Source organism: Dreissena polymorpha, chromosome 1 (assembly GCF_020536995.1).
Source record: "Dreissena polymorpha isolate Duluth1 chromosome 1, UMN_Dpol_1.0, whole genome shotgun sequence".
NCBI lineage: Eukaryota > Metazoa > Mollusca > Bivalvia > Myida > Dreissenidae > Dreissena > Dreissena polymorpha.
In genome coordinates, this window is record NC_068355.1 from 121,027,928 (window position 1) to 121,038,236 (window position 10,309).

Consider the following 10,309-nt stretch of genomic DNA (forward strand, 5'->3'; position numbering starts at 1 on the left):
GGTAAACATACTTAGTAAAATTGTATTACCAAATATACTGAAAATATGAAAACTGAACAACATTCTTCAAGTAATGTTATATACCAGTCGTGATATTTTAATTAATTATATAAACTAATAAGTGTAAAAAAATACAGCATTTTAGAACTGTTCTTTTTTTTCGTGATTTATAGCAATCTGGTTGAGCGCCCCTTCAACTGTATTTATCTGCCATTTTCAGAAGCAGTTGTTTCAAAAGCATTATTGCCGATTTTTGTTATGGTATGTGGGCGTTTTGTTTGATGCAAGATACGTTATAATCAAATTACATGTACTTACAGTACTGGTGAGTACTAACAGTACTGGTGTGACGATACTTTTGAAGAGGATGGATATATACAAGCATCAATTTAAGTTGATCTACATCATCACAATTGTGTATGTGGGTACGAAAAAAAATGTTGGTACACCAATTTTGGGAACGAAAAAAATTATGCCAAAAAAAATTTGGTTACGAAAAAAATTGGGTACGAAAAAAATATTGTAACAAAATAAAAATTGGGTATGAAAAAAAAAATAGGGGAAGAAACAACTTTGGTACGGAAAAAAATGGGGGCACGGGGACGTAGTTCCCCTTGGGAACTTGACCCAAAGTCAAGTCACATATTTCAATGTAGGCCATGTCAAACTCAAAGTGTCAAAGTCAAATGAAAGATGCGTTCATTAATTGTTGTCCCATTGTTTACTACTGCTGTGAGTTTTTATATAATATAACTGATGACCATCATGTGAGAGAAAACTCACATTAACTAAGTATATCTGGTTTAGCAGCCTTTAAGATAACAAAGTTGGCTAGTTTTCAATTTTGTGACCCCCCGGGGCTGGGTCAAATTTGACCCCAGGGGCATACTTTGAATAAACTAAGTAGAGAACTCTTAGATGTCACTACATACCGAATTTGGTAGCACTAGGCCCTACGGTTATGGATAAGAAGGTTTTTAAAGTATGCACACAACAGGCTTTATATAAGCATATGTTCATTTTTGTGACCCACGGGGCAGGGTCAAATTTGACCCCAGGGACATAATTGGAACAAATTTGGTAGAGGACTATTAGATGTCACTACATACCAAATGTGGTAGCACTAGGCCCAATGGTTATGGACAATAAGATTTGTAAAGTTTGCACAAAATAGGCTTTATATAAGCATATGTTCAATTTATTGACCCCGGGGCGGGGTCAAATTTGATCCCAGGGGCATATTTTGAACAAATTTGAAAGAGGTTCACCCAAGGAACATTTGTGAGAAGTTTTATCAGAATTGGACTTTTTGTTTAGAAGAAGAAGATGTTTAAAAAAAGTTAACGCACGCACGACGGACACAGGACCATGACATAAGCCCCGCTGGCCTCTGGCCAGTTGAGCTAAAAACACTTGATTAATGTTCGAAATAAAATCATTTGATTCATGACAAAACCATTATTTGAGCCATTTCACAGGGAAAGGACAGTCTAATCAGTATCCAATTAAACTATTTGTTATTGTCAGAAAACCACTTTTAAGCAAACAGCTTTCAAGCAATTGCAGACTGATATGGATCCAAACTGGCCACAATCACCTTAATGTCTATTTTACTGTGACACAGTTCATTTGACTTAAAAATGATATTTAATACAGTCGATTGGTGTATAACTGATAGCTTAGGACTTCGAGTCTCATTTCAACGTAAACACCATGCATTCAGTAATTAAACCTTTAAACCTCGAAAGACAATTGTCTTTCCAATTGAAACATGCCAGCGATTTTAAAATTCCGACAAATATTTTTTGTTTACAGCACAAATTTCCGGGTAAACTGATTCAGCAATTATCGGATCGCTTAGGTTTTTATCGGATTACATGTGTATCGTGTTATTTCTTGAAATTTTACCCAGCATTTGTAAAACATATTTCAAGATATGTACATTTCCAGAAAAGGAACTTAATTTCTGCGTTTAATAAGACCGAGCTCATGGAATTTCTGCACAACTGAATAAGTAATGGCTGTTCAAAGCTATGCACTCTATATTCGGGTCGTTTTTAGTTGAATACCTTGTTATATATATAGATTTGATAGTGAAAACTATGTTTTCAGAGAAATCGATTTTTCGTTATCATTTTACAATTTTTCTTTCAAAATGATGTTTTTACTAATATATATCATAGCCACGCGCCAACCCACATGTGTATTGGACAACTTCAATTGAGTTTTCATTTAGTTTGAGACAATCCCCGCATTCCCAAATATGTGTCGCCACATGTTCGTTATCCACTTAATCACGAGTTGCAGCTTTCATGCTTATTTTATGTGGTACGCATCAATTTGTTTTCTGAGCATTCTTACTGTTAGAAAGGACACAGTATACTACAATATTACATCAATGAACATAATGTTTACCAAACAAAATCTGCAAAATTCAGAACATCATACGTCTTCACATTTCCTTTCGTCACAAAAATGGTGGGTACACGTGACCTTGTTTTGCTATCGAAAAAAGAAACAATTGTAAGTTAAACATTGATACACGTCAACTAGAACATGAATCGACTGAACAATGATAGGAATTTTGTATTCACTATAAATCTTAACATAAATAAAAGTATTTTGCAAAGAACTTTTAACTTATCCTTTCCCCCCTTAAATCTGCTATACACCAATCGACTGTACTAAAATAGAAAGAAGAAATAATACAAACCCGTAATATGAGTAAGGACTTACTCACTCAGTAATCAATGATTTCAGGACATCTTGGTGATCTGCAAATCCCAAGTATATGTTGATATAGGGTATCATAGTCATTCAATAAGTCGCAAAATGCTCGAATACAATTTCCAAAGCAAAATGTGACTTAAATTGATAACCAAAATACCAGTCGAGATAGTCCTCGACCAAGTTTCTTCAAATTATGCCCCTGGGGTCAAATTTGACCCTGCCCTGAGGGTAAAAAAATTGAAAATTTGCTTATATAATACCTGTTTTGTGCAAACTTTAAAAATCTTCTTGTCCATAACCGTATGGCATGGGGCTACCAAATTTGGTATGTAATGACATGTAATAGTCCTCTACCAAGTTTGTTCAAATTAAGTCCCTGGAATCAAATTTGACTGTTCCCCACGGGTCACAAAATTGAACATATGCTTATATTGGGCCCATTTTGTGCAAACTTTAAAAATCTTCTTGTCCATAACTATTGGGCCTATTTCTACCAAATTTGGTATGTAGTGACATCTAATAGGTCACTACTTAGTTTGTTCAAATTATGCCCCTGGGGACAAATTTGACCCTGCCCCGGGGGTCACAAAAATGAACATATGCTTAAATAAGGCCTATTTTGTGCAAACTTTAAAAATCTTCTTGTTCATAATTATAGAGCCTAGGGCTACTAAATTTGGTATGTAGTGATATCTAATAGTCCTCTACCAAATGTGTTCATGACTCGCAGATGACCCCCTATTGATTTTCATGCCACTGGGTCAAAGGTCAAGGTCACGGTGACCCGAAATAGTATAATGGTTTCCGGATGATAACTCAAGAACGCTTATACCTAGGGTCATGAAACGTCATAGGTACATTGATCATGACTCGCAGATGACCCCTATTGATGTTCAGGTCACTAGGTCAAAGGTCAAGGTCACGGTGACCCGAAATAGTAAAATGGTTTCCGGATGATAACTCAAGAACGCTTATGCCTAGGATCATGAAACTTCATAGGTACATTGATCATGACTCGCAGATAACCTCTATTGAATTTTAGGTCATTAGGTCAAAGGTCAAGGTCACGGTGACCCGAAATAGTAAAATGGTTTCTGGATGATAACTCAAGAACGCTTATGCCTTGGATCATGAAACTTCATAGGTACATTGATCATGACTCGCAGATGACCCCTATAGATTTTCAGGTCACTAGGTCAAAGGTCAAGGTCACGGTGACTCAACTTAGAAAAATGGTTTCCGGATGATAACTCAAGAAGGCTTACGCATAGGATCATGAAACTTAATAGGTACATTAATCATGACTCGCAGATGACCCCTATTGACGTTCAGGTCACTAGGTCAAAGGTCAAGGTCATGGTGACTTTACACAGTAAAATGGTTTCCGGATGATAACGCAAGAAAGCTTATACGCATAGGATCATGAAACTTCATAGGTACATTGATCATGACTCGCATATGACCCCTATTGATTTTTAGGTCACTAGGTCAAAGGACAAGGTCACAGTGCCAAATAACGTATTCACACAATGGCTGCCACTAAAACTGACAGCCCATATGGGGGCATGCATGTTTTACAAACAGCCCTTGATATTTTTTGAGATGATGCTTTACAAAGAAAGATGCTACTTTTGTATTTGTAATAAATGTGTGAAAGGCTCTTAAGAAGGAACAAGATGAGCAATTTCTCCTTTTATCACAATTATTTCTACCCTACCTGATCATTTCCTTCAGATTCCATTACAGTTTAATTGTCGTCTGCAACCTCTTTCAAATTGGGAAAGTCCAAAATGTGTCGTTTGGTCAAGGGTTAATGCACTTTGATTCATATGGGTCTTGTGAATCTGTTTCAAATCAAATGCATAGATTTTAGCTTCAACATCTAAAAATATGTTAAATAGAAAGAACGACAATATCTTTTGGAGAGATAAATGTACCTACGTTATAAGCAAAATACCTGTGCAACAATTCCCGGGCTTTTGAGTCTGTTTAGTTAACACGGTAGTTACTTTTTCCATATATAAAAATGCTCACCCTGCCAACTTTAAGCGCCCAGTGGGACGAGGGATAGAAAGAGAAAGTCACATGCTTTAGTACATTTCAACCCATGCGCATTGCACGTTTTTTTCGCATAAAAAACAGTGGAGCGATACAGGGTCATCATGGCCCTCTTGTCTCAATCGGACTGGCTCGGTCTTTTACATAGGTTGCCATTGTGAAGATTTTTTTCATGGTATCATAACTTAGACGATGCTTAAACAGCATCGTCCAAAACAGTACATCGAAAAGAAGCGCATGACCGAAAATAAAATAAAAAACACTGTTATATGTGTTCTTAAACTTGTCTCACCACGCTAGAAAATTAAAGCAAATTTATCGGGAAAAAGTATGCACGGAAATAATTAAATTTAACTTAAGTTAAAAGTTCACTTACAGCTGTGATTGTTATTTTAAATTTTACCATTTTAAAACTTGAGTGGGACTTTATAGCTCTCACATTTAACAAACGATAAAATCATATTAGTGTATATAAGGATGTTTTTTTCTTTTAATTTTAAATTTAACAGTTAAAACTACGTGCTTTTCATATATTTTACTGTATATAATTGTATGTTTGTTGTTTCGTTAAATTAATAAAAATCACATGGCCTGAGGCAGGCATTGAAGATTCTATGTTATCATGACAGTTGAACGGCTGCTAAATAATCACGCCGGGTATGCGAATACTTCGTTGACGGATGGCACTTCACTAACAGAGAACAACAAAAGCCACGCGCGAGAGGTGAGTTCTTCAGCTTTTTTGTATTTATGTTCTGTTTATTTGGTTTTTAGACACAGAACATTGTTTGGGTGATTAATGGTATAGCACTTCGTATTGCGAAGAAAGAAATTCGCGAAAAAAAGGGTGAATTATAAAAAAAAACACGATAAAATTCCATCGATAATCAGCATGAATTGAATGATCAGTACATATTTTAACAAAATAAACATACTTGGAAATAAATCAAGAACGTGCTAACTATTCGAAATAAAAGATCAATATATCCAGTAATGTTACATGTTACATTTTAGTTTACTAATGTATTTGAGAAAATTCAAATGTTTTAAGAGTCGCATGCACATTTTTCATCTGCACTTCGTTTACCGATCATCTAAAAAACAATGGCACTTCGTTTCCCGACATCTAGACACTTTTTTCCAGATATAACACACTCGTTTTTTGTGAATCAAAAATGCAGAATTCGCTGTGGAATACTGTTAAAGTAAGCAGGCAATAAATAAAAATGTATGTACTTAGTACGCAAATAAAAAAAGAATTACCGAAGCATGTTCTTATCCCTTTGAAATATGATTATGATTTGGTATAAATGTGAAAGATAAATGTTAAACAAATTGGATATATCTAATGAGTAAAATCTATATGACCATATATTTTAAATTACGTTCTAAACGGCTGATCTAAAGCATTTATCTTCATGTCCAAATGAAGGTACTAAGGCTATTTACTTATATATTATATAATATGTCATGAATAATCCCTCTGCTTAAACTGCCTCTCAGAGATTATAATCAGCAGCGATGCAGGTCCGAAATTCTATTGGAACTTTTTGGCTCCATGCCAGTAAACGAAAATAGCAATAAAAGAACGGGCGGGGTCGATTTAATCACACGACAGTGGTGTAAAAAATTATGCATATCCGTCTTTGTTTTTAATATAATCAGCGACGACACTTTCCGCCTAAACTGGATTTTCGTCAAGAAGATATCGAGTCTTCCTCTAAAAGAAAAGTACAATAACGGCGCAAAGTGTCGTCCCTGATAAGCGTGTGTGTATTGCACAGGCTAATCTGGAACGATACTTTACGCCCATGCATTAAACCCCCTTTTTACAGAGCGAGGCTTATATATATGTATATATAAACATGTATGTGTGTGTGTGTTTGTTTGTGTGTGTTATGTACACATTTATTTAATACTAAATATTATCTCATTTGAAAATTGCAATTATAATAAACATAGTATAAATTAACCGTAATGTGATTTTTGAAAAATATATTTTCAAAATATTACATATGAATAGCCATAATATAAATAAATGCATTTAAGGTAGAAGATAAAACTCAGTTATTAGAATGCCCGCTTTGTTGAAAGTCTCCGTAATCTGAAGTGCCCTTTATCGGTAAACAAAGTGCCTGCAACTTTATGTATGCCACCTATTACAACATGCACTATCTTTGTTTATATTTCATTGAATACTATCAAACTTTCAGTATTTGAAGCACAGTGATTACTCTACATGCTGGAATAGCAAACACTTTCTTGCAATAATTCTAAGTAGTTTTATTTTGTTAAAATGTTTACTGTTCATCCAGTTTATGCTGTTTTCCGATCGAATTTTCTATTTTTTGGGGCAAAACTGTACCATTCTTCCGTGAAATTGTGTATTCCCAATACAAAAGGATACACCATTTATCAACTCGACCATGTGTCTTGTCTTAAAAACTAACTATAGGATACAACTTTAAATAAAACAGAGGAACTTACCTCTCGCGCGTGGCGTTTGTTGTTCTCTGTTAGTGAAGTGCCATCCGTCAAGGAAGTATTCGCATACCCGGCGTGTAATGGAAGGGTGGGGTTTAAATATCGCATTCATAACATTCAAAAATGATGTACTGGTACAGCATGAAGATCAAAAACAAAAACGCTTAAAGGGACTTTTTCACATTTTGTGTATGTTTTAGCATTCGTCATTATATTCTTTAAATTGATAAATGTTAAGATTTGAGTTTAAAAACTTCCAGTATTAAACAAAATCACAATTACAGAATGAAAAAAACAAAGTAATCCAAACTTGGGCTCGATCCATAGTAGTAAAAGTCAAGCGCTTTAACCACGCGGCCAGACTCGCTAACGTTACAGTAAATGTAGTGTATCCTTTATATAGGTAGCTAACGTTACAGTAAATGCAGTGTTTCCTTTATATCGCTAACGTTACAGTAAATGTAGTGTATCCTTTATATAGGTAATCCTCATAATGATACAAAATATAACAATTTATATTTGTTGGATGTTGGCTTTTCCATGATTAAAGGGAAAATATAATTAAATGCTAAAGTGACGGATTTGCTCTTTTGTATACTCTTTATTTAAATTACGATTTAATAAGATCGACGTCAATAAGATCGACGTGCAAGCAACTGCGTTTGACGTGGTCTCGATATTTTTCGTACACACAGGGTCTGTCGGACCGTATTTGGTACAAAAACGAATATGTACAAGTTTGTACCATATTCGGCCGAATATGGTACAACTGTCTAATTGTACCATATACGTATCTGCAGTTTTGGGGTAAAATGCCTGACCGAATATGGTACAAACTTGTACCATATTCGGATGAAAAATGTACCACATTCGTTCCGAATATGATACACACTCATCATCGTAATCATCATCATCATCATCATCGTTATCTCATCATCATCATCATCATCATCATCATCGTTATCTCATCATCATCATCATCATCATCATCATCATCATCATCATCATCATCACATCAATTATCAACACCCCAATGATCATCATCGTTGTTATCTTTACCAACACCACCATCATCATCACCATCAAAACCAACATCATCATATCCATTATCATGATCGTAATGGTGATCACAAAAGTTTTTTGTGTGATGATAATGACAGCGATGTTTTCGGTCGATAATGAGGATGTTGTGATGATGATGACGACGATGAGAATATCATCATCATCATCGGCCAATAAACATCGCCATCATCATCATCACAAATATTTTGTTATCATCATCATCATTATCATCATCGTCGGCCGATAAACATCGCCGTCATCATCATCTAAAAACTTATCATCATCATTATAACCATCATCATCGTCCGATAAACATCGCTGTCATCATCATCCCAAAACGTTTGTTATCATCATCATCATCATCATTATCATCATCATCATCATCATCACCACAATCATCAAACCCCAATCATCATAACCACTGTCATCATCATCACCACCACCATCATCATCACAATTTTTTTACCATCATCATCATCACAAATGTTTTGTCATCATCATCATCACATATTCATTTTACATTTTGTATTTTATAATTTGTTTCATTCAAGAGATTCAACAAACTTGTACTTTTTTCATTTATTGGTATACTGACAGGATTTTTCAAAGTAATATTGAAGAACATAGAACAGCATTTAAATTTTAATCCAACTGTAGCATTTTGACAAGACATAATATACATATATACATTCATTTTAGTAGCAGCCAAAATATCCCAAATGTGCTTCGTAAAAAGTTACCAGTAAATGAGCAAATGACAACAAATTTCCGGTAGAAGAACATAATCATCAATCACAAAAATAACATAACAGGTTTCCAAACACCGATATACATGTATATTTCACCTGTAATGTCTGTACATGACATCTATGATATCATACCAACCGATTCCACTAACACGCAAACGCAGCCATGCGTTTGCCCATTTTGGCCCCTTGATGATTTCTTTTATTGCCGAAATAAGACCGCTGTTTCTGCCCGCTCTTGTTAATAGGAAACGAACGCTAACAGGATTTCTGTTACTAGTATCTAGTCCAATATCCGGCCGAATGTAAATTCTAGGTGTTTGCAAACTCATTGACCTTATTAAATCTCTAAAGGGTTTGCCGACCTTCGCCAACACAAACTGGATTGACGGGTTTGATTGTATGCAGAACTTAAAAATTTCAACTTGAATGTGAAGTGGTAACATCAGAAATGGAAAAGTCGTTCGCTTCTGTGCTCTCCTATTGTTTATCATATCTTGAAGCTCTTTCAGGGCTGAACACACAGAGACGTCACCGTTGTCGCCAGAGTCACCGTTGTCGCCGGAGTCACGTTGTCGCCAGACGCAGCGTTGTCGCCGGAGTCACCGTTGTCGCCGGAGTCACCGTTGTCGCTGGAGTCACCGTTGTCGCCGGAGTCACCGTTGTCGCAAGAGTCACCGTTGTCGCCAGACGCAGCGTTGTCGCCAGATGCAGTGTTGTCGCCAGACGCAGCGTTGTCGCCGGAGTCACCGTTGTCGCCAGACGCAGCGTTGTCGCCGGAGTCACCGTTGTCGCCGGAGTCACCGTTGTCGCTGGAGTCACCGTTGTCGCCGGAGTCACCGTTGTCGCAAGAGTCACCGTTGTCGCCAGACGCAGCGTTTTCGCCAGATGCAGTGATGTCGCCAGACGCAGCGGTGTCGCCGGAGTCACCGTTGTCGCCAGAGTCACCGTTGTCGCCAGACGCAGCGTTGTCGCCTGACGCAGCGTTGTCGCCAGACGCAGCGCTGTCGCCAGAGTCACCGTTGTCATACGACTGTTCTAAGCGTGATATTATGTCCTTGTACACGCGTTGATTGATACGGATACTAACGTAATGCATGCCAAATCCTTCTGGGAAATACCCCAATGCAATTGTTCCAACATCACCATCGAACTTTCCATCTGCTGACACAATTGATGAGTGTTCTAGTCCTCGGGTAGAAACTACCAGGCACTGCAAATTATATTCT